Genomic DNA, 26,697 nt, shown 5'->3' with positions numbered 1-26,697 from the left:
AAACTTCACCCAACCTCCACCAACACTTTCATCCAACCTATTCATTACCCATTGTTTATTTCAGAGATGAGAGGCTGTTGGGTTTTTTTCAGGAAGTTATAAGAGAAAGCACTTGGTTTACAGTAACAGGGTTGGGTGACGGCAATCCATCACTGAGACTAGCAGACAAAGTCCATTTAAATAAAATATCAAATGTGACAAAAAAAATTAGGAGGCCACCAGAATAGCAGGAGACAGAAACAGACCTACATTCTGTATCAAGGATAAGATGGAAAGAGAATAGCGATCCCAACAGAACAGAGACAATATGGTGTAGTGGTTACATTGCTGGACTAAGATCTGGGAGAGCCAGGTTCAAATCTCCACTCTTTCTCGTTGGGGAATCTGCCTCGCAGGTATTCTAACCTACCTCATAGAGTTGTTTGAAGGTAAAATAGAAGAGAGGAGAATGATGTCAGCTGCGGTAAGTGAATAAATAAAACCGATGTGGTCAAAAAGATGAGATGCAACTACGTTGAATTAAACTCATTTCAAGGACCGTGATATAGCTTTTTCCCCAAAGCTGAGCAAATCTGGGTCCAGCCACTGTAGGCATGAAAGAAAAAAAGTTGACAGCCCTGCAGGTCCAGAATCAAAATATCAAAAACAACCACAGTCCACATAATAGCTTTTATCAGGACCAACCAACGTGACACAAAACAGCAGGAGAACTTTTGGGTTCTCCAGGCCTTCTCTGGAGTATCCACCAGCATTCCTGGGATCAATGCTGATGAGCAAGGAGACACAAACTGGTGCTTTTGGGGTCAGGTTACGCCCTAATTCCTCTAAGCAAGGGAGGGGAGATGTCTCTCCATTAGAATTCCAAAAGGCCAGCAATCTGCTTTGCGTCTCTCCAACACCCTGTTCCCTGGAGTCCCTGTTTGGACTCCAGGGAAGTCCAAACAGCTGCCTACCTATCCAAGCCAGCTGCTTTTGCGCAAAAACACACTGCCCCACAAGTGGCATGAAACTGCATCAGAATGATACCCTTATGTCCTGGCTCTGTGCCGCTCACTGCTCGCCATGGTGGCGAGACCAAAACCTTCACAGCGAGACACTACTTGCTTCTTTTCCTAGACAGGTATGAGATCCTCCAGAGACTAGAACCACCCACTAGCTCGGCAGCTGAGAACCTGTGTCTTGCTGGAGCCAGTGCTTGCTTCTAGTCTAGCAGAGACTCACATTGGATCAAGAAATTCTACAGTGGCAGGTTCAATGTTGGTTACTCCTGTAGTCACTGAAGGCTCTCACACATGTGATGGATGGGGGGATGACATTTTTGCTGAACTTGTAGCCTGAAGGAAGCAAATAAACTTCCAGTATTTCACAGAAATTCTTTTTAAAATACTGCTATTTCCCCAAAAGGAGGCCCAGATTTAAAATAAACCAGAAGAGCTACACCACAGATCTGTCGGCATAAGATCAGCCTGGTCCAATTCAGAGTTGCCACCCTCCTGATTTTGTGGTTTCCGATGACGGTGTTCCCATCTGCATGTCTTTTTTTGGACACCTTCCAGCTTTCCTTCCCTAAGGCACTGTAACTTTTTTTTGGCTATTGCATCCCTCACCTCCTGCTCCCCAAGGCTCTGTCCTACCTAGTGTGATACTTGGCTTTTGATGCCTCTCCGCAGGGGATCGTAAGCCGAGTTTTATTCCAAACAGCCATGCAGCACAGGAGTCATTCCAGGTAACCACAAATTCCCCCAGTATTTGCACTCAAATTTAATTATATTTGTCCAGGAAGGGCTCCTGAGCCACCTTCTGTCTCCGAGTGACAACTTTCAGCATCTGCTAGGCCTCCTGGAACACCATCTGTGTTATGAAGCAGGGGGCCAAGAGTTTGGTTGACATGTTGCTGATATTTCCTCCTACCAGTAACTCATTTTTCTCCCTGTCCAGAGAAAGGTAGGTAGGCAGAAGGTGAGAATTAAGTATCAATGCCACCACAGCTGGTTTTCAATTACCTCCAAACTGACCAAACTTTAGAAGTGTGTTAGCCAATAGACGGGAGGTTTATACAATTTGCAGAATCCAGTGGCAAAGCTTTTCCTCCATTGTAGGCAAGAGATTGCATCTTTCAACATTTCTTCATCTAAGGATCTCCCTGTACACATGACAGGAGCATGGAGACAAGGAAAGACATCTTCTGCCGTGATATATTTTCCACATGGAGGAAACGTCTCCTGCATCCACATCAGGAGAGCCAGCGTGGTGTAGTCATTGGACTAGGATCTGGCAGACCCAGGTTGAAACCCCCCACAGGGCCTAAGAAGCTTGATAGGACCTTAAACTAGTCACACACATTCAGCCTAAACTACCACACAGATAAGATGTAGGCAGGGCTCATTGTGAGGGGGAATGCGCAGGAACGCAGTTCCGGCAGTTCCCCAAAGAGGTCACATGTCAGGTGGCCCTGCCCACCTGACTCTTGGCCATTTTGGGCCTGTTTCGGCCTGGATTGGGGCTGAAATGGTCCGGATCAGGCCTCTGACAGGTGGTGGATCACTCTCCCACTCAGAAGCAGCCTGATCCTGACCATTTTGGGCCCCTTTGTGACCATTTTCAGCCCCTTTTTGCCATTTCGGGCCCAATTTCGGCCCTGAATGGCCAGAATTGGGTCCAAAACAGCCAGGATAGGTGATGTCAGGGGGTGTGGCATACGCAAATCAGTTATGCTAATGACACACTTCTGATGCTGTTGAGGGGCGTGGCATATGCTAATGAGTTATCTAATGAGTTCCTCCAGCTCTTTTTCTTTGAAATGACCCCTGGATGTAGGCAGGGAGAATGATGGAAGTGGCTTTGGGTCCCCCTTGAGGAGAAAAGTGGGGTAAAAATGAAGCAGATAAATAAATAAGTAAATAAAACACACTATTATTTGATGACTGACATCTTTACATGTGACTCTATGCTTAAAAAATCTTGGTGCTTTAGTTGACCTTCAGGAAGACAGGAGTTGTCTCTGCAGAGGGAAAGTCATAAAGAGCCATTCACACATGCAAGTCTCCACAGCAGTGAACTGAACCTGCACATATGAACCAGCTTTCCAAGTTTTATTTTATATACTTCATCTGTGTCAAAACCTGTACTCAGATCTGTTTTGCAAGAACCAGCCTTCAGTGAAAACACACACAAAGCTGCCTTATATGAATCAAACCCCTCGGTCCATCACAGCAGGGCTGGATCTATGGTTGCCGGCACCCAGGGCAACCCAAGACTGGCCACTCGCACACGCGCTCCCAGCGCTGCTTGGTGACGTCACTTCCGTGACGTCATCACGCAGGGCAGTGTATGCCGCCCCACAGCAAGCCGGCTGTCCCCGGCACACCGCGGAGCTGGTGGCAGCAGTGCGAGTGGCTGGGAGGCCGCCCATTCCATTCACCTGCCCTGCAGGACAGGGGGCAGCAGGCTTGCTGCATGCCCCCTGTCGTGCGGGGCAGACGAATGATGCAGGCAGCCTCCCAGCCACCCGTGCTGCCTTTCGCCTGCCCCGCAGAGCAGGGTGTGTGTGGCAAGCGCGCCTCCTGTCCTGCTGCCCGCATGCTCCCAGGGCTGGCAGTTGCGCCCGGCGCCCCCTCTTTGGCAGCACCAGGGGCAGACTACCCCCCTGCCCCCCGTCGATCCAGCCCTGCATCACAGCCAATATTGTCTACTCATAATGGCAGCAGCTCTCCAGGGTCTCAGGCAGAGGTCTTTCACATCACCTGCTTTCATGTCCTTTAATTTGGAGATGCCAAGAACTGAACCTGGCACCTTCTGCATACAAAGAAGGGACCCTTCCACTGAGCCATAGCCCCTCCCCAAAACAATTCCTCGTCTTCCGGTTTCTCAAGTACTATATTCTCCTGTATTCAAAACAGGCACCGTAATTATTTGTTGCATTGTTCTACGCCAAGTGCTTCACAGTTTCTCCCATGTGTTTTCAACATCTCAAGTGAGGCTCATCTGTCTACATTCCATTCTTATCGAGGAGGAATGAAAGCAGAAAGGCATGGGAAAGCTTTTTAAACACAGAGTTAAACTACAAGAGACAAATTACACGAGGATGCTCACGTGAAGGGAGTCGCAATGTTAGCCGAGAAGGTGAGTTTTAAAAGACAGATCGGAAGGCTTTGTCAATTTCCCCTCTCTACAGAACCAGCAAAGATCACTCCTCAGAGGGTTTGTTTATTTCCTCTTTGCCTCCTAGAAGGGGAAGTGAAACTGACAGAGCCTCAGGGAGGCAAAGAGGAAATTAGTAAACCCTCTGAAGAGTGATCTTTGCTGGCTCTGTAGAGAGGGGAAATTGACAAAGCCTTCCATTCTCTTTTAAAACTCAGCTTCCCGGCTAACATTGCGACTCACTTTACGTGCGCGTCCGCATGTAACTCGTCTCTTGTAGTTTAGCTCTGTGTTTAAGGAGGGAGAAAAGGAAAATCTGATGTCTGGTAAGCGCCAAGATCAAGGCTTCACTGAACACAGTGGAACTTGCTTCCCTTCCCAGAAAATGTTCACAAGATCCTGCTGTCCAAGGTTGTCCCCCCCACTCTTCCTCCAATTGAATTTCCATCTTCCCTCCTCCACCTCTCACCTCCTCTTGGTTACTCAAGAGGCTGCCAAGCAATCATTCTTCCCATCGCCTTGCTGGGGGGAATTTCTGCCACCAAGCTGAAAAAGCAGCCAGCGTTGGCCACTGCTGCTCGCCCTTCATTATTAGCCGAGCTTTCTCCCATAAAACACTCTAAAGACTATCTGTCCTCCTTCTGGATAAAGAAACATTTATTTAAAACGGGCACACACAAAAACCCTGTGGGGCTCTTCCAGCCTCCTAGTTTAGCAGGTTTCAAAAAGATAGATAAGGGGTTGGAAAACTGTTGGAAGTCAACAAAAGGGGGGGGAAGGGAGGGGGTTAGAATTGGAATACTTAAAGGGAATTGATTGTAATGAATAATAATTTGATTTCTAATCCAATAAAAAAAAATTAAAAAAAAATTACGGCCCTACAAAGAAAAGTTGAAAATGAAGGCCAAAAGCTTGCATTTGCTCAAGAAATTCAACTTGCAAGGGGTGTTTGTCTATTAAGCGGCGTGTACACATTGCACCAATGGATTTTGATCCGATACTGATATCACATAGAAACCCTTCATGCTATATCCAAAAGGAACACATACAGATTAGTATGGATCTGTGACACTTTAACAAACGGGTCAGCCCCTGAACCCAGACTCATCCTTTCTATCACAGCACCTAATGGCAAAATGGCCATGCGAAGAAAAGGAAGGAGTCTGCATCTGTGGTGGACTGCCTCGGTATGCAGAAAAACATGACTATGTAAATAAAAGAATGTAAGGGACTACTGGTCTGATTTCTAGTGGCACTATTTAATCCAGCATGCTGTTTTACATGGTAGCCAACCAGTTGTCCTTGATAGCCATCAAACAGAGCATGAAGGTTTCAGAGGTTTGCTGTCTCTGAAAATGGAAAAAGAGAAAAATCTCTTTTTAAAAGAAATGCTTTGCTAATGAGTTAAGGACCACAGATTTCACCACTATGTTGCCTTACGTACTACCTGTTGTCTTAAATATGTGCTCTTATGAGCTACTTGTGCTTCTAATGTCAGCCCTAGAATTGCATATGTTCTGTTTCAGCATCTCTTCAATTCTGTATTGGTTTCTTACTAATGCTCTGTCTTTGTAAAATTGTGTTTATTTACCCTATGGCATTGTTTGTGGAAATGTCCTCGAAATTGACTGTACTGATCTCGTACTGTGTAATCTGCCTTGAGTCTCATGAGAAAGATGGACTATAAATGACAGAAATAAAAATAAATATCCTGTTTTGAAGCAGGATGCTAGATTTAATGAAACCAACCCTGGTCTGATCCAGCAAGTCAATTTAGTAAAGAGTTCAGTAGCACGTTAAAGACTAACCAACTTTATTGTAGCATAAGCTTTCAAGAATCACAGTTCTCTTCATCAGATGCACGCATCTGACGAAGAGAGCTGTGGTTCTCGAAAGCTTATGCTACAATAAAGTTGGTTAGTCTTTAACGTACTACTGGACTCTTCACTGTTTTGCTACTACAGACTAACACGGCTAACTTCTCTGGCTCCAAGTCAATCTATTATTTCCACAACATCCTGGAAAGCTGATCAGAAGAGGTCTACACCCCAATACACACTGCTAGCATTCAAGCGGTTTATATGCCCCTTTCTCTGTATCACACAAAGCATCTTACAGAAACATTCAATAAGGTGAGATTCAATAAGAACGACAATCATCAATTAGTTTAATGGAATTAAGCAGCCAGCAACATGCAATCAGACAACTAAATTAAGAGCGGGAAGGCCGCTGCAAAATGGTCGTGAACGCACTTAACTGCATTTCCCTTCTCTCTTTACAAACTCTCCCTGTATGAGTGCCATTTTTCAGTAGCAGGTTCCACGGGAAAGTCCCGTGCAAGCAGCACAAAACAACGAAACAAAAACCTTCCCGGATTAAAGAAGTCTCAGGACATTCCTTTCCGTGTTAGAAGTCTGGTCATTAGGGCATGGTTAGAGGGCACCAAGGAAACTAGAATGGACCACCAGTGCTGACTGTGTCACTAGCTATTCTCACAACTGCTGCCACAGTCAACTGGAGATCTCGTAGCTGGCTCAGGGGGTGCGCGACAGGAACAAGCACAGCAAGAAGAAATGGGCCCCTTTTCCCAAGAGTAAAAGCCAACGTTGTAACAATAAGAGCAAGCCTCAGTTCCATGCACGCAACCCACTCTGCTTCACTGGCCAAAACATATTTATTGCCAAGACGGATCTCCCCATGGAAGAGTTTAGATCACTTTTCCTTCTAATCACAGACAGCAGTCCAAAGAGTTCACTGAAGGGCTATGGTGTCAAGTCCTACCATCTTTCCTATTCATGGGGCTGTGGCTATTCCACAGTTCCTCGTGTTTGTAACTCTGACAGCAGAAACGACAGCATATTCATATACACACATACACCTTCATGGCAGAGGTAGGAGTTCAGGGTCTTGCCAACTTCATTCCCCCTCTCCTTTCCAACCAGGAGGATCATACAAAGGATATACATGAAAATTATCTAGATTGGCTTCATCTATGGAAGTCATAAAATTCTGCTTTCCTCATCAGAGAGAGAGAGTGTAAAGTGCCATCAAGTTGCAGGCAAGTTATGGTGGCCCTGTATGGTTTTCAAGGCAAGAGGTGTTCATAGGTGGTTTGCCATTGGCTGCCTCAACACAGCAACCCTGGTCTTCCTTGGCTGTCAAGTACTAACCTGGGCCAACCCTGCTTATGTTCTGAGCCTGTGCCATCAAAGAATTGAGATTTTTTTAAAAACCAGAGAGTGCAAAGGCTTTGCCTACAAAGAAGTTATTTGCACAAGTCACAAGACAATGTTTTCCGCTCACAAATGCCCTGTTGCAAGCGTGAGAGGCATTCAGGCATGCCAAATTTCCTCCTCCTTTCCAAGAGTGAAGTCAAGCAGAAAGGCACGTATCAGTGACAGATGTAAAATTGGAGATCAGGTAATAAGCTGTAATAAACAACTACCTTTGCCATGCCACTTCCATAAAGGTTTAGGTAGCTTTCTTCCCTCCTAAGGTGCGCAGCACACAAAGGTGGTGTCACAGAACTGCACAGCCAGTTAGACACACACGCACTTTCAAAACTGAGCTTTTATGTTCTGAAGTAAAGCAATTAGGGGGGAAGGTACATTTTGCAATTATGTCATTGATCTATACCCTTTCCCACTTCACTTGTGAAAACATTCTTCTCCGGGTACAGGAAGATAGGTTAGCGATCATTCTTCTCACCCGCTCAAGGTGTCATCCAGGCAACCGTGTGTTCCTCCCACGTGCAGTTTTTCTTACTCTCTACCTCCCGAAGCACAAAAGACACCCAGGAAAAAATCTTTACTAACAACTTGCAGATTCGGAAACATTACGGTTAACTTAGGAATTTCCGCTTATAAGGGCTGAAGGGAGCTTTGGGAGAAGCAGCGTATGAACCATCTCCTAATTAAACGGAACAACCGAATCATACATATCCCGCCTACAGATCTGAAACATTTTTTTTCTGCAGATCCGTTAAAAAAAAAAAATCAGAAGTGAAACAAAAAAAAATCGAAAATCTCTTGCCTCTTTCATGTAGCACCAGATAGCACTTTTTTTCTTCCAGGTTTCAAAGTCGGTTAAAACATCACCATTTGAAAGCAGATACTCAATTAGCCCCAGAAGTGATTTATGTAAGGGGGGAGGGGGACGAGCAGCAGAAACTATTCATGTTCAAAGTACCCCCAGCAGACTCTATGAAGTCCAGTTTGCATCACTTATAATTAAAGTTTCCAAACTAATTTTAAAAATCCGTCGTAATTAGGAAGCGTGCACTTATTTCTCAAATTCCTGCTACAACTGCCATTGACTTTGATCTGCATATGTTGACTGATCATTAACGACATATAATGTTAATTAACTAGAACACATGTGGTTGAAAAGGTCTATAGAGAATGAGCTAATTATGCTTTCCTTTTTTTAAAAAACTCTGTAATTTAGGAAACCTTTTAAACTATTGTTTAGGAAACTAATATAGCAACGAGCTGCAATTCTGTGAGAAACCGCTCAAATGGGATTCCCTCCTTTGGGGGGAAAAATCCATTTGTTAGGAGATATGTGGTACAACCTAAGGAAAGAGCCTCTGCACCCAGTCCAGCAACACAGTGAAAGGGGTTAGACTTGACTAGTAAGTAGTTTTGCACTTGAGAGGATTCACCAGTCCATTTAGATACCTTCCTGTGATGAAGTTCCTTAGATCGGCAGTGCTTAACACAAGAAAGATCATTATCCTGGTGTCCAGAAGTCCCACATTATTTGCACATTTGACAGTCGTTGAGGTTGGCCAAGATGTCTTTGCATCCCATTTGATTTGAGCTCGAATCTTTCAGATGTCATGTCCCAGTAATCACTTGGATAAAGACTACAAGAAAGCAATGCCAGGATACCCACACTTCTCCGAGAGGTGGTTTGTCATTGCCTGCCTCTGCAACTCTGGTGTTGGTTGGAGGTCTCCCATCCAATCGCTAACCAAGGCCGACCCATGCTTAGCTTCAGAGATCTGATGGGATCAGACTCACCTGGGCTATCCAAGTCAGGGCAGCTCTATCTGAATAGGGGCAAACAATTGATCCTAGTTTGGAAATCCACCTGCTGCTGAACCCAGACAGAGTTCAGACATGCAGAGCACACAAGTACAGCACACATGAAGCTGCCTTAACGCTGAATCACACCATGGGTCCATCAAGGTCAGTCTTGTCAACTCAGACAGGCAGCAGCTCTGCAGGCTCTCAGGCAGAGGTCTTTCACATCACCTGTGACCTGATTCTTAAACAGAGATGCTGGGTATTGAACCTGGGACCTTCTGCATTTAATACAGATGCTCTTCTACGATGATGATGCTGACGACGACGATGATGCTGACGACGACAATAACAACAACATTTGGTTTATATACCGCCCTTCAGGACAACTTAATGCCCACTCAGAGCAGTTTACAAAGTACATCATTATTATCCCCACAACAAAACACCCTGTGAGGTGGGTGGGGCTGAGAGAGCTCCAGAGAGCCGTGACTAGCCCAAGGTCACCCAGCTGACTTCCAGTGGAGGAGTGGGGAATCAAGCCTGGCTCTCCAGATTAGAGTCCTGCCGCTCTTAACCACTACACCAAACGGGCTCTCCTGGCTGAGCGCCACAGCCTCTCTCCCAAACAATGCTCGATTGCTATTTGAGCAATTAAAGGTTTTTAAGGAATCCATTCACCAGTTACTCATCATCCCCAGCTCTCCCATAAGTTCTTGCCCAAGAAGACACCACCCATCAGACCTAGAAGTTCCACAGCAGATCTCACCCTCTGCCCACTCCACACCAAAAGGAGGAACTTAAATCTCCTCATTTCAAGCTAAGTTCTAGCAGCAGCCTAGTGAAGTTTTGAAAAGAATGTAATATTTGTGCATATTTGGATAAAAGTCAGTAAACAGTATTTTCCCCCCTAAAAGACTTCAGTGGTGGCAGAGAGTGCTATCTAGTCATAGCTGACTTATGGCAACCCCTGCTGGGGTTTTGAAGGCAAGCGATTACCAGAGGTAATTTGTCATTGCTTACCTCTGCATAACAATCGTGTTCTTTCCTGGGAGTCTCCCATCCAAAGCTAACCAAGGCTAATCCAGTTTAGTTTGTGAGATCTGACCAGATTAGACTTGCCTGGGTATCCAAGTCGGCGATTTCCAGGGTACTGAATTTATTTTCCATTGCCTGGCAGCTGTGTGTGTCCTGGTTAACCTTTAAATACTCCCCCAAAGCAGTTGCAAGAAGGGGTGGGGGGGAACCAAGATAATTTGCATACTACTTTCTTTAGTAAACTAGGATTTGGGGGTGCTGGATCTGCAGTCTTGTGCACTGAATGATTTGGTAATTTTCCCACTGCAAAGTGCACCCAAAGAGAATTGATGTCAAAATGGTGCATCAGCTACTTTATTAAAATAAGATCACTGCAACAGAGACTTCTGAAATATCGGATACAGATAACGTTCAGGTTCTGTTCTCTACAGGAAACCAAACCAGATGTTGTCACACCTGTCACCTGAGGGGTATCAACACAGTGAATTCCATTGACCTCTTAGAGTCTGTCACTGCTTCCTCTGTCAAGCAATATCTAGAAGCCCAGTTCCACGGTCATTATAGCAAGTATCACCAACTGTTTCATATTTATGGGCTGCTATGCTGTAGCTGAAATTTTACACTATACAACCATGCAACTAGTGACAGATTCAAAGTTCCATTTCCACACATGAATGTGCAGCTGATGGGAGAAACAGAAGAACAGACATGCAGGTTCGCTTTCAGTTCCAAACCTCCAGGGTCTCAGGAAGGGGCAGCTTTGGGTATTTATCAAAAACATGCTTGGCACCACACTGCCATTTAATTGTGTGCAAATTGTCATTACTCCCGATCCTTCTCTGGCTGTGGTGTTCATTCTCAACACAGTTAAGCAGCAGTGGCATGAAAACCCAACCCCGCTGCCCGCAGAGTTCTCTTGGTGTTCTCATTCCTCTTGCATGGGATTCCCAAGCCATCACGTACTCTGCTCTTCCGAGGCCCAGCATTTTGCTTTCAACCTTCCAGTAGCACAGACGACAAGACATGTTTCCCTGCAACAATGTCCAGATAGCCTGAGCCTGCGTGCAGGCCACACACACACTGCCTTTAAAAGGATCTGTGTATCTCACTTTGTGTCCGATGCATTAAAGGAAGATGGCAGGCCTTTGTAATTCCAATAGAGAAATAACAATTTTGTTCTTTTTTGCCCAGAGGAGTCCCAGCATTCAGCACAGAGATGCTGTAAGAAAAGGTCTTTAAAACCATGGCCTGGAATCTTTTTATTTTATTTTGCAACATTTATCCTGAGGCAGAGTTCTGGCAAACTCAAAAGCTTGTGCATACTGCTGAGCCACTGTGGCTGGTCTCAATAAAGGTATTATGTACACTGTGGTTTGGTTTTGCATGGAAGCCATCAGCCCTGGCGATCAGGAAATCTTTTTATTTTTCCTGTGCCCACTTCAGTTTCACAAGTTTACACAGCAATGCCTACTCAACAATAAGCACAACGTAACACTGATGAAGTGTGGTTGCCAAACGCTCCTTTCTCTGGATCACTGCCTTTAGCCTATCAAGCACATGACACTGCTGCTTAAACCAGTACTTGACACCTCTGGGCTAATGAGCTCTATTGTTTGAAGTGCATCCAAACTGTTTTTATTTCTGCATCACTGTGTCGCTTGACAAGGCACGCCAGAGCAGTGGCAGGATCGTGTAGATTAACTCAGTTTTCAAGTGTGAATTTAGGGTGCAACTTTTGACCACAACTGTAGCAGGCAAAAGTTCCCCCAAGCATACGGAACCTATAAGGTTGTCCTTGAAGGTTTTTCCCTTAGCTCCACAACTGCTTCCAGACCTCTAAGAAACGCACCGGCTTGAAAGCTGTTTTTGTGATTGCTGGCACAGCTGATGCCAAACTTATCATATGATTATGCCACCCTGACCTGCAGCTTGCCTCAAGATGATCTGAAGACTTGCTGCCTTGGATTGAGAAGCCAGCCTGCTTACTGGACCTCCTTCCAACATGTGCTGGCCAAACCAATGAAAAACGATTTTCAGAAACACTGTGTATAACCTCATCTTCAATGCTGACAAATCCTTCCCCGACAAACTGTGCCAAAGCGTCATTGCTCAGTTTCAAAACAAAGCGCACCGTCTCTAAGAATCCTTGTTCAATAGGAGCATGGAGAATTCGGGGTGATCAGTTAAATAGAGGGAAAGTACATACACAATATTTTCCAGTCTTGTAGAGTGATGCAGCCATACACATGATTCATGAAAACAGGCTGAAGTTTTGTTCAGTGATGAACAATGGGTGTGTGTGTTTAACCTATTCCAAACACATTAGCACACACAGACAGACTTCCCAGGCTACAGTATTTCTTCGGTCTCACATTGCCATTGCGCCTTCCTTCCATCATACTCCTAATTTCTCTCCCTTATCCCCAAACTCCTCCAAATGACAATGAAATGCTCCTCCGTCTCTCGTTCAAAGTGAAGCATCAGGGAGCATTAAAAAGTCCTTAAATCTAGCAGATTCTTTATACATAAAATCTTATGTTAATACTTAATATGTTGTGGTTTGCGGCATATAATGGGTTAACCATTAAAGTTTGCCCAACACCAGAAACAGATTCAGCATCCCAAAATCCTTTAGAAAACGGCGTTATTTTTAAAGAGGCAATATACTAATATATTAAACCTCTTGCTTTACTCGAGGCCTTTACATTATTGGTATTGTAAGGGTTAACCATTAAAAGCACAGCTTGTTAGACACCAGAAATGGATTCTGTACTCCACGATCTCAGAGACAGAACTATTTGTAATGTTTACTCAAAAGTGCCTGAACTTACTTACAGAAGTACTACCCCACCCCGGCCCCAAGGAGGCCCGCCTGGTGTCAACCAGAGCCAGGGCCTTCTCGGTCTTGGCTCCAGCCTGGTGGAACGCTCTGTCGCAAGAGACTAGGGCCCAGCCAGATGTGTTATCTTTCCGCCAGGCCTGTAAGACAGAGCTGTTCCACCAGGCATACAGTTGAGGCTGGCTAGGGCCTCCCCACCAGTCGAATAGAGGAAAATCTGCCCTCCCTATCAGATGTATTCTCCGCCCAGCCTCTCTGTTAAGCATCTGTGGAGAGGACTGGGTGGTGGATCCCTTTTTTGAGAAGTGCTGCCGCATTGTTTTAAATATTTATAATGCTTATGTGATTTTATTTCTGTTTTACATTGTATGTAATCCGCCCTGAGCCTGCTATTGCGGGGAGGGTGGGATATAAATCGAAATAAATAAATAAATAAATAAATAAATAAATAAATAAATAAATAAATAAATAAATAAATAAATAAATAAATAAATAAATAAATAAACAAACTTTCTTATGTAACAAACAAGTCGCCTGCCTGTTCCTTTGTGGGCTGGCAAATACTCTGCCTGCTCTTGTCAAGCTCTTTCTCAGGAAGCTCAATCAGTGCCTGGGCTATACCACCTCAGTTTCAAAGTATTGAATGCTGGGGCGGGATTCCCTTCCTCTAGCGAACCAGCATATCGGAAAGACAGTGACTAGGACATCCTTGTCAACATGCTAGTTCTCAGTGTGCAGGGAAGCATCCAGTGATGTGATCAGTACCATGGCAGACCTCAGTCACAAGTCTGCCACCACTCCAGTGCAGACGAGCATGGTTACGCTTGCTCCTCTAGTAGCCTCCCTCCCAACAGCCAGGGCTCATTTTGAGGAGGAACGCGCAGGAACACAGTTCCTGCAGTTCCCCAAAGAGGTCACATGTCAGGTCGCCCCGTCCACCTGACTCTCGGCCATTTCGGGCCCGTTTCAGCCTTGATTGAGGCTGAAATGGCCTGGATCAGGCCTCTGACAGGTGGTAGATCACTCTCCTACTCAGCAGTGGCCCAATCCTGACCATTTTGGACCCCTTTTTGGCCATTTTCAGCTCCTTTTTGCCATTTTGGGCCCAATTTCAGCCCTGACTGGCCAGGATTGAGTCAAGGGGCGTGGTATATGCTAATGAGTTATGCTAATGAGCAATGCCAATGCATTCCTCCAGCTCTTTCTACGAAATGACCCCTGCCCACAGCTATCTACTGCATGTTCCCAAGGAAGACTGTGTTACAACAAGCTGCCACTGCTCTCAAGGGGCCCCCAGTTGGCCAACAACAGACTTAGTGGCAGAACACATCTTCAATTCCTGGCCATTCCTGCTTAAAGAAATTCCAGTACTGGGAGGTGGAAAAGCCCCTTCAACTGAGTCCTTGGAGAAGAGGGAGTCCAAGGCTACAGGAAGCAAGCAAGGCCAGTTATTTGCAAAGCAACACTTCCGTTCTGCAGTCTGCACCCAGCCAACCAGGCCCGCAAATGGAAAGAGTGCCAAAAAAAACACTCACCCTCCAGCGGCACCAACAGGAGGAATCTCACAGGGCCCAGTCTCTTCACATCCACCTGGAGCAGTGAGTGTCAATTCACTGTGAAAATGTCAACTGTGTAACTAACCAATTACAAGTCCAGGCTAAGCCAAACACAGGTTAAAACAGAACAAGAAGTAGGGAGGGACAAGTGACATAACAACAGTTTTAAGCCTTAATAAAAGAAAGCACACTATCAAAACTGTCAGAGCAATTTTCCGCATCAGTGACCTAATACTCAAATGGCTGCATATTTTTGCACACAAGCAACTCTGTGTTGCCTGCCTCTTCCGCTCTGGAGCATCCATGCCAAGACAAGCTCAACACACAAAAACGAACAAATCACACAATCCAGGATTTTGCCCACAAGGGCCACATGCAGTCGCTTGATGGAGGCCGAATCCTTCTGTAGGGATGAGATAAACACACACATACCTCACCTGGCTCAAATTCTCATTTCATTATCTGTAAACATCTGGGTTGTAACTCATCCCCACTTTTTACTGCCACCTTAACATTAATGTTGCCTCTGACTCCACATCATAAAGAAGGAGTTATTAACTTTAATTTGCTAAGGCTATATTTCTCTCTTTTGCATGAGAGGATAAATCTCAGGCATCCGTTACCAGCCGATGCTCCAGAAACATTAGCGCAAGAAGATAATGTTTCCACGCTACAAACACTTCTAACAGAAAGTAAGCGCTCGAGTTTGGCACGTGATGTATTGATACACCAACCATAATCCTGCAGAACAACTCTGCCCATACACCTCTCACGCTGACAAGCCAACTCTTCCCACAAAGCAAAGGTAACTGGACAAAATCCCGAAGGTTTCTTTCCCCCCCGGAAAGCAAACGGAATAAATCCGACATCTGAAAAGACCATCCATTCCCCAAAAATCCATTTGTATCCAAGGAGAGGTTTTGCCAAGTTCTGAAAATGGCAAAAGAATATTAGCATTACTGCACATCGTCCAGAGTTTAGAGAAGCAAGAGAAACCTGTAGCCCCAAGGCACAAGGCACTTGTTTCCAGAATTTAAACAGAATGAGAGAGAAGAAAGATATACGGGCAACCCAAAGATAAATGCAAACAGAACTTGTGACGTGCTCATTAGATTTATTTTTAGTCGAGGAGGCCCCATTTCCCACATGCACATAATTTAATATTATGGTTGTTCGGGGTGTTAGAGAGCACTTCAGCTTGGGTTGCCAGGTCCAGGTTGGGAAATTCCTGGAGATTTTGGGAGTGAACCCTGGAGAAGGCAGGGGATGGGGAGGGAAGGGACCTCAGCAGGGCTTTTTTTCTGGGGAAAGAGGTGGTGGAACTCAGTGGTGGAACTCAAGACCGCACAATGACGTCACTTTGGGTCAGCTGGAACTAGGGGGGAGTTTTTTAATGTTTAAATTGCCCTTGGCGAAAGTGGTCACATGGCCGGTGGCCCTGGCCCCTGATCTCCAGACAGAGGGGAGTTTAGATTGCCCTCCGTGCCGCTCAGTGGCACGGAGGGCAATCTAAACTCCTCTCTGTCTGGAGATCAGGGGGTGGGCAACCAGCCATGTGACCATTTTTAAGAGGTGCAAGAACTCCGTTCCACCGCGTTCCTGCTGGAAAAAAGCCCTGGACCTCAGCAAGATATAATGCCATACAGTCCACCCTCCAAAGTAGCCATTATCTCCAGGGCAACTGAGCTCTATGGCCTGGAGATCAGTTATAATTCCAGGGGATCTCCAGCTACCACCTGGAGGCTGGCAACCCTCACTTCTGCTGCCTATTTCATTTGGTCCTACAAAAATCTTAATATCATTTTTTCACAGATGTTGAAAACAAGAAAAACATTTAAATGCCTTACATGCATTAGCTCAATTTAAAACCTAAGGGGCAGTTTAATAAAATAAAATGAACTTAAGGACCTCTGCATGAAATCCAGATTTAAGTAGACGCTCTGCTGCAAAAGAGGCCAACCGGGGGCTGCTAGGTAAGGAAAAGCCTGGTGAAGCAGAAGGTTCTTGACGTGGTGGAGGACAAAAGAGTGGAGCAGACCAAGATGTAGCATTTTCATACACCAAGAGGTTAAGTCGTAGACGTCTATGATGGATTTTTGAAGAGAGAAAGAGGGTTTCTTCAGGCATAAACAGCAATCAGGGAAAGCGGTCCAAGTTTTGAGAACCGGAGACATTCAGATGCTCAAGCACAGCCGCATTAAACATTTACACAACCCTATTATTACATTATGGAACACAAATTAATCAAGGTTTGTGAAGGGGAGGAATCAACACGACAACATTACCTACAATGGCTCACGTACTCAAGAACATCTGACTAATTGCACCTTAAAAGTTGATAGCTACTTGGGAATTAATAAATATTTTTAAAAGACTTGAGAATAAGCAAATTAATTAGTAAATTAATTCTATGGCACTGAGATAACTCTCAGTTTGTGAGGTCGTGCTCCTCCAACAGGGTACTTCAATTCATCTACTCAACACTTAACCAGCACAACTGCTTGACTACCTCCCATTAATGCTCAATTCCGTTCCTGCTTCACACATGGGGAAAAAAGAAAATACACCGAACTGCCAGAAGCTGAAAAAGGACTCTGAGGCAGAGGCAATCCTGGAATTCAGACCTTTCAGAAAACAATCTGTTTTCCTTTGGACCACCCTGGAAGGAGAATCCGCAAGGTATTCTCACGCAACACCTACATCTCTGATAGGTGGCTTAATTTTTTTTTCTTATTTTACTTCATTTATACCCCACCTTTCTCCCCAATGGAGATCCAAAGTGACTTTCATCATTCTCCTCTCTCAATTTTTTTTCTCACAACAGCCCTGTGAGGTAGATTAGGCTGAGTGTGTATGATGGGCCCAAGATCACCCAGCAAGCCTCCACTGCAGGGCAGGGAATCGAACCTGGGTTGCCCATATCCTAGTCTGCCGATTCACCATATCAGCTCTCTACATGGTGAGCCACCACCAAAGCTCCCCACAGCCACCTCAACACTTTTAAATGGAGGCTATCCACATGTGAGGTACAAAGTTAGAAGGCTACAGAAGAGCTGGACAGACTCAGATTAAAATTCCAACTCAGCCATGGAAGCTAACTAGGTGACCTTGGGCCAGTCACTCACATTCAGCCTAACCTAAGAGCCAAGCTACGCCTGACACAGGTTGGATACTTGTCAGCTTCCCTCAAGTTTTGATGGGAAATGTAGGCGTCCTGGTTTTACAGCTTGGCTCTCCATTACAGCTGCAAGACCAGGATGCCTACATTTCCCATCAAAACTTGAGGGAAGCTGACAAGTGTCCAACCTGTATCAGGCGTCACTTGTAGCTTGGCTCTCAGAGGTATAATATAAAATAGAGGCAATGAGGAGAACCATCTAGGAAGCGCAGGATAAAAACCCATGATAAATGTATTCAACAGAAAGTCTTCCAGCGACAATAGACTGCACACACACACACACACAACTTGTCCCCAGCTCCGAACTGCAGAAACAGTGGGAACAGGGAAGAAGAAAGAATACCTTAGAGATCCCCAAAGAGTTGTTTCTGCCATCTGTTACCCTTTTATCCTCCCCTGGGAAGCTTTTCCTCACTTACCTTCCCCTTGTGATTAAATTAATGTCAAACTATTGACCGTAATGGGAAACTAACTCCCCACAAGTGTGCCAGTTTACGCAGCACTCATGCTTAAGAGATGAGCTGGGAGGAAAGACCAGAGGGCTGCTTGTTTTTCCGTGCAAGATATTGCTGTTCTACTGTACAACAGCATGTTCAAGCTTGTACACATCAGTTGCGCTGGTGAACAGAACAGCCAGCGGGGAATTTGGTAAAACCGTTACATTTATGTTGCATGTGAGAACAAACATCACCAAGCATCTGGAAGAAAGGAAGGAGATTCTGGAGGCTGTGCCATCCCTTACAAATACATCTCCCCAAAATTGCATATTTAAAAGGAGAGTTCTTGGGAAACAGTTTATTTACTAGATGAATATCCTACTTCTCAGTTATGAACATCCTTGTCAGGCTTCGGCATGGGCACGGCTGCACAGAGAGCCGGTGGGCCTGAACTCCAGCTTCCAGGTGCAGACAGCTTCCAGCTCTGTGGAAGGAGGGGAAGTATACATCACCCTTGCTCCCTCTCTACCACTCACAGGCCTGCTCAACCTGTCGAGCTCCCTTCCACCCCTGCTTCTTGCTTCCAACCCTCGTCCCCTTCTCCCCTCTCTCTCTCCGCCTGCGTATTCTCCTACACTCTCCACTCCTTCACCCCTCTCTACCACCACTCCTACACAACCCACCCCATCCTCTAGGTGGACTTCTCTTATATCCCTTCACCCATTCCTGGCTCCATCTTCCAGCCACGCCCCCCAGCACTCTGGCCACGGCCCAGGCTGTCCTAGGCAGCCACACCTGGTGTTGCTCTGCTGGCTGCTCTGGCCAGCCACACCTGTGCCTTCTTTGCTGGCTGCTGGGTTCTCTTTGCTGATTGCCTCAGGCAGTCCCACCTGAGGCTGCCTTGCTCCCAGCCTCACCTAGTCCTTGCTATTCCCTTCCACCCTACTTGCTGGTTGGGGCGTGGCCCTGTGCTGCCTCTGCTGCCTTTCTTCCCCTGCCGGTAAGGTTGCTGTCTGATGACTGATGCCTGGGCTCTTAGCCTCTCACCGGAGGGTGGGGCTAGCTGGCTTCCACCTGCCCCTTATGACCCTCTGTGGCTTGGGTGCTTCTTTTCCCCCCTCTGTTGCTGGCCTGTGCTGGGCCTGGGTGACTGTCGGGGCGGCTGGGTCGCTGTCTCCCAGCTGCCTCCCATCCTCTCTTCCCAGTAAGTCCGAGGGCTGACCCTCAGACCCCGGACAATCCTCAAAGCTGATGACATTTTTTAAAAAATACAGTGGGTTGGATCATGCTGATTTGTTCTGTTTCCTCAGGCACAAGGAACTTTCCTCAGACACAAGAGCCTCTTGAGTCAAAGGAAGGTTCTCTGAGGTACAAGAAAACACCACTGTTAGCAGAACAGGCCATATGGAGTCATCCCACCTTTAACTTCTTCCCCTCTCCACAATCACAATATTAGCCCCACGTGGCTCTGCTTCAGGGTTATTTCACCGCTACCTAAGAATGACAGAGACTATTTGGTACATGCTCCATCAGTTCCCCCTCAGGGCCAGAGACCCTGAACAGCCAAGCAGGGCTCTCATTGTGAGGGCTGCCTCAAATATTGGAACAGCAGGTGCTTGGATGATATACTATAGGTTTTTTGGGTGGGAGCGGGAGGTAAAATAATTGTCCCAGGCACCCCTCCCAAGTAAAACATAAGACAACCAAAAATGGCTTTAATGTCATTATTATAATTGTTCTCCTTCAGCGTGATGTAAGTCGACTAAGAGTTCACTTGATACTGCTCAGCCCCCCAAGGCATTTCTGGTCAAACCCACCCAACCACAGGATGATTGATGAGCTGTGGAGAAATGCATTTTATCTGGAGGTTTGGGCTTGATAAAACCTTCACACTGAGTTTTAAAAGTTTTTTTCTCTCTCTCTCTGTGGAAGACAGGCAGGCAAGGGGAAGACAATTGTTTCCAAGTATCACCCAAGTACCAACCTCCAAAGCTTTAGTAATGCTAATCGACACCCTGGCTGGACACAAGGAAATGGTCAGCTGGAAATGGCCTGGCTGGAATTTGATACCTAGAAGGGACACACAGACTTGGGGTATGAGGAGCTAGGCTGTATCTTCCTGGAGATTTCAGGGAATGATTACTTGACCCACAAAGGGGTGTGCAAACAGAAATAGTAAAATCCCTCAGCACGGAGGGAGAGGGTCCAGTCTGGCTGATTCCCTCTGGAAGGAATTCTCACATCTAAGCTCCATCTTTATAGTCACCATTGCCGCTGCAGACAAAGGGCTGGCTGCCTGGACAAAGACTCAAAGGTAATGGGAAGCTTTTAGAACACTGCATTCTAAGAGTCTCTCTACATGAGACACCTCGGCACGTGTTCATCAAGTGTAGGGAGACAGTCAGGAAGCGTAGTTTTAAAAGACAGAGCTGGAGGAGATCGCTCCTCAGTTTAATTTCATCTTTGCCTCCCCAAAGGCTCTGTCAATTTCACCCCTCCAGTCTAAAACTGTGTGGGATGGCACCCAGAGGGCAGCGAGGAATGGAAATGGGCTGGAGCTGCCTTTGAGTCGGGCTCGGACTGGGGAGGTTATAATGGGCTGAAGCTTCCCTTCTGGCACTTCACAGCTCCTTCACACAACTCCAGTGTATAGCAAAACCTTTGCGCCCTGCCACCGGCTCTGTCTTTTAAAACTATCCTCCCTGGTTACCATTGCATCTCCGTCCCGACACGTGTTCTTCACATGTCAGATGTCTTGTGTGGAGAGAACCTTCCTTGGAACAAGACCAGATAGGGCATGTATAGAGTGAGGGGCGGGACTTGCATATTTATGCCTTTCTTTTGTATTCCTTGCTCAATCTGTTGCTAGGCTGAGTGTATGCGCACAGGCATTTCACTTTTAATAAATTCTGTACTGTTTTGAATGCTGGCAGTTGTTCTCCATACCACAGAGACCTCCACCATTCAAACACGGTGTGTGTGTGTTTTTAATGGGAGGTGATTTAGCAAATGCTTGCAGGGAGGAGGCAGAAAGCCCGTTTATGTTTCCCCTCCACCGATCTTGGGCTTGGAGCCAGCATACCTTAAGGACTGCCTTCTCCCATATGAACCTACCCACCCACCCTGGTGGCCCTGCTTTAGGTGCCCTTGCCATCTCAGGCTAGGCAGGTGGCAACCTGAGAAAGAGCTTTCTTGGTCATGCCACCAAAACGTTTGGACTCCCTCTATCACTGTCTGCCACCAGCAGGTGAAGCCTTTTTTGGTTTATCTTCACAATAACCCTGTGAGGTAGGTTAGGCAGAGAGTGCTTGACTTGCCCAAGGTCACCCAGCAAGCTTCCATGGCAGAGTGGGGATTCGAACCCGGGTCTCCCATATTCTCATTCAACATCTAATCACAGAATCACAGGGTTGGAAGGGACCTCTAGGGTCATCTAGTCCAACCCCCTGCACAATGCAGGAAGTATTATTGAGAATTACTCCACTAGCTACCCAATAGTTACTGGGCTCAATTCAAGATTTTGTCTATCACACACAAAACCCTTCATGGCCTTCGCCCCTCATATCTACTGGACTGCTTTCTCCTCCTGTGTTCCTCCACAACAGCTTTGCTCATCTCAGCAGGGCCTTCTGCAGGTGCCACCCTAGAGATGGGCAAAATCAACAAATGCCCAGCCATATGCAATCTCTGTGATGGCCCCCTCCTTACAGAATGGCCTATCTGCCCAAAGAAGTTAGGAACTCCCACCCTCCTGGCTTTCCGACGACTATGAAAAACTGAATTTATTCAGGAAGACTTTTTCCATAGGTAATAGGACTGTTCTATAGCTGAATGGTCCAGAAAAGTGCTTTAAAGAAAGGACTGTGGACTATATCACTGTGTACAGTACCTACTGTCTGTTGGTATGATTCTGCTATGTGATTTCTGCATCGTTTATCATGTCATGATAATAAATTTTGCTTTGTTTCAAAGCTTTATGTCAGTTTCCTGCTTGATTTCCACAATCTTATTGCATTGCTTATTGGGCGTTTCATCCTGTTGATTGCTGACTGTGTAATCTGCCTTGAGTCTCAATGAGAAAAGCCAACTATAAATAATGTAAATTCTCTCTTGCCATCTTTTTCGGGGGCAGGGAGTCTTGTAGGGATGGTGTGAGCTACAGATAACTCACATTTCACCAACTGGTCATCCCTGGCTTAGCTTACTTTCAGACCCATTCTATGTCACAGTGAGGGTTACACCAGATTTGCCAGCTTGGCTTAAACAAAACCGTAATAGTAAGAGGCAATCAGCCTCTGGAACAACAAAAGGCCAGAGATTTCTCACTACGCCACACTGACTTTCTAGAAGGGCCCAGAGTAACAATATCCATATCCTTTGCCATCATTAACAGATTCACACCAGACACATTCTTCCATCTACGGGCTGCCAAATTTTCCTTCTAGGAAATCTGCCATACCTTAAATAGTAGCACAACATGTAGAAGCTGGTAATGGCTTTTCTCCCTCCCCCACCTCCACACACACCCTGCGTCTGTCTCTCTCCATGCCAGGAAGAACTTCATGTCCTGAATTTTTGATTGCCCATCATCCGATAAAAGATACAAGCGAGGAACACCTCTGGGCTCAGAAGAGGGCAAACAGATGCTCCATAAACCCAACACACAGTTCCTCAACTCTTCTGATTTCAGTCCAGGGGTGCTAAAGAGCACTCTGCTGCATTTATTCATACCATTATCATTAATGTATAGGGATTCCTTCACTTTCTTGCCTTCAGTGGGAGTACTACAGAAACATTCATTCAACAAAAATCCATACAATTAAATTAGCGAGCACTTTGTTCCACCCCAGCCTCCTGGAAAGATCAGGGCAGGTCAGACAGGTTCTGCTTTACTTAACTCTGGAGGAGGTCAACCCCACAAGTTCAAGAAACCAAAATATCCAAGATCATTGCTTTCTTCTCAAGAGGTTCAGCCCACCAGGTGGTGACACCCTTTTGGCTGGCAACGATACCCACGATCAGCCAAAAAAGGAGAAACCTTCCTTACTCCCCTTATACCCATTCAAACGTTTAGAGCATAAAGCTATCCAAAGTCGGGGCATTAAAGTCCTCTGCATGCCCTGATATCTAGTGCAGCAAGGTGTAGTAGTTAGAGTAATAGACTATAGGATCGGGGAGACCAAGGTTCGAATCCTGACTCCGCCATGGAAGCTGGCTGGGTGACTGTGGGCCAGTCACATCCTCTCAGCCTAACCTACCAGATGAAGTTGGTGTGAGGATAAAATGGATGGGAGAACCCACTTTGGGCAGGGTATAAATGAAATGAATAAACAAACATAATTTTATAAATCTACCTACAATATTTTGCATTTAGAAGGAGAAGCAACTTCCAAGCCGTTCTGGATTAAGTCTGGGAGCAACGGTGGAGAAAGTAGCAAGGGCATGTTAAAGCCAGCTGTCTTGGCCCAGGATTCTGACTTTGCCCCAGGGGAGGGAGGGTCAGAACACTAATGCTAAATTAGTCAAGGGTCCAGAACCACAGCAGGAGGGATGGCCCACCCCACCAGACCCCTCTGAGAGACATGGGATAGCCTCAAGAGGGTTTCAGTGGAAGAGGTGGCTGAAATCTTCCTTGAACCTTTCCTAAACATTGGTCACTTCGGTGTTCACAGCCCCAACCAGCTGCATCAAACTGGAGAAGTTATTGCCATAGGCAGTTAGACCTGGTGACGGGATGACACCCCTGGAGGGTGGCTTAAGCTTCATTTGCCCTCCATGACACAGTCATGGAGCCAAATCTCACTGCCAGCTTGGTGTAGTGGTTAAAAGTGGCAGGACTGTAATCTGGAGAGCCAAGTTGGATTCCTCACTCCTCCACCTGAAGCCAGCTGGGTGACCTTGGGTCAGTCACAGCTCTCTCAGAGCTCTCTCAGCTCCACCCAACTCACAGGGTGATTGTTGTGGGGATAATAATAAAACACTTTGTAAACAGCTCTGAGTGGGCACAAAGTTGTCCTGAAGGGGGATATATAAATCAAATATTATTATTGGCAATGTGACAACATCTTTATTTTGAGAGGAACTGTTCCGAGACGGGCATCTGGGCAAGGGGAAGAGAACTGCCAGAGTTAGGAATGAATATATTTTTGCTCCCTTTTGAGCACTCCCAGAAATCATGTTTTAAGAAAGGGAAAGACATTCTGCATTTTTGCAAAGATGTTTGTGGAACTCGATCCTATTCTGATTCAACCCCTTTCTAGACTCCCAGATCAAGCAAAACAATGAAGTAATTTTAAGGCCCAGTAACTGTGTATCAAAAAGATCAGCAGTGTTTCTCAAAGGACAGGGCTTCACAGAGCCCTCCCCCCCATAATAGTATTAGGCACGACCCAGGTTGCTCCTCTTAACTTCCGGAAATAAGGACAGAATCATGGCTGTTGTGGGTTTTCCAGGCTGTATTGCCGTGGTCTGCTGGCAAAACGTCAGGAACTACAATGCCAAGACCACGGCAATACAGCCTGGAAAACCCACAACAGCCATCGTTCTCCGGCCGTGAAAGCCTTCGACAATACAAGGACAGAATCGATTAAGAAGAAAACTACAGTAAAGCCTGCTCTCCTCACGATGGACTCCAACATTGTGTCTTCTTGCCCATCCGGCACCTGCCCTGTCAGCAGCTCCCCAGAAGAAGATAAATATATTTATCATGCAGTAAAGCGAGCAACAACAAGCATTTATAGAGTCGTCTCTGACAACCCTTGACAAGCCATTGCTGGCAGTTTTAATCAACTCCCAGCTGAGCCAAGAAATTGGAGGGAACAAGAGTGGCCTTTGAGGGGAAATTTCCAGGGAGGAGACAAGAAGAAACAGGCATAGCCGTCGCTATCCTACTATGCATGCTGGAAAAGTCCAACGCTCGCACTGGCACAATACACTTTGGCATACAAAGCAAATCTCACACGCCCTAAGAACAGCTTCGAATGGTAGGCCGGGGTTCTCTCCTGCAGAATGTGGGTGTCAGACTAAAGACTGGAACAGCTCACCTACAGCCACCCAGTAAGACAATGGCAGAGGCAAGATTTGAACCAGGGACTTGTCAGCCATGACCCCAGTGTCCTTTTACTACCAAGTATACAGTTTTAGGAAAAGTGGAATTAATGGTAGAGTCAAATGCAAAAATCAAGTCCTGTGACACCTCATGAGAACAGATCAAGATGGGTAACTAGAATACCAGCCTCCAGGTAGCGACTGGAGATCTCCTGAAATTACAACTGGTCTCCAGGCAGGGCCGGCGCCACCGTTGAGGCGGGGGCCGTGGGGGCTGCGGGGCCGGAGGGGGTGCCAGAGGGGGTCCTGGGAGCAGAGGTGCACATCCCGCACCACCGCCAGCCAGCCCTGCACCGCCACCAGCCAGCCCCGCACCACCGCTGCTACCTCCACCTGCCCCCGGGCAGGTGCAGCAGCCACGGGTCAGGGACAACAGGCGGCCGGGGCGGCGTGCGGCATGTGGGCGGCCTCCTCGCTCCGCCCCAGCCACCCGCCAGCGGCATTGCGTGATGATGTCATCATGTGATGACAACATCACACAATCCGGGGCACGTGCGCGCAGGGCGCACGTGCAAGGCTGGCCTCCGGCGCCAGAAACCCTGGCACCGGAGCTGTCTCCTGGCCACAGAGGTCAGTTCACCTGGAGAAAATGGCTATTTTGGGGGGGTTGACTCTATGAAATTATGCCATGCCAAGGTCCTTTCCCTCCCCAAACCCCACTTTCTCCAGGTTCCCCCCCCCCCAGATCTCCAGGAATTTCCCAAGTTGGAACTGGCTACTCTACGGGTAACTGTGTTAGTCTGTCTATAGCAGTAGAAAAGAGCAGGAGTCCAGTAACATGGGGAGTCACAGTTTACTTCTTGGTATCTGAAGAAGTGAAAGCTCAAATTTTGTTATTCTTCTAGGTACTACTGGACTCTTGCTCTTTTCTACTACCTCATGAGAAGAACCTTAATGTTTGCTAGACTAAAAAGAGAGTTGTGTAAACAGTGTCCCAATCTCACCCCTCGTTTCTGAGCCCCAGAGACTTGTGCAGTTCACTGTAGATTCCTCATATCTCCACATAGTAGCAAGTGACTTCCATGTTGCATTCAAACCTTTAAAAATGTTAAGGCATCTCCACCTTTTCCAAGCTTTTTATTTTTATTTTTAATTCACTCTAATACAAAAAACATGATGCATAACAATACACATCATTCAACTTAATCATGAAGTTTTCAAAAAATGTACGGGTGTATAAACCTTCAGTGACCGCATTGTACCAAACCATTACAAAAAGTAACTATTTCTTGATAAATCTGTTGATTGGTTTAAGTTCTGCAGTTTTAGCACCAGTGTGGTAGTTTGTCACTCGCCAATTCCCTAAGAAGGATCAGCCGTTCATTTACCAAAGAAGTTTTTAGACGTTTCCAGGGTACTAATAACAGTGTGGGGG

Source organism: Eublepharis macularius, chromosome 18, assembly GCF_028583425.1.
Source record: "Eublepharis macularius isolate TG4126 chromosome 18, MPM_Emac_v1.0, whole genome shotgun sequence".
In the NCBI taxonomy this organism is placed as follows: domain Eukaryota; kingdom Metazoa; phylum Chordata; class Lepidosauria; order Squamata; family Eublepharidae; genus Eublepharis; species Eublepharis macularius.
This window is presented reverse-complemented; position numbering follows the sequence as displayed.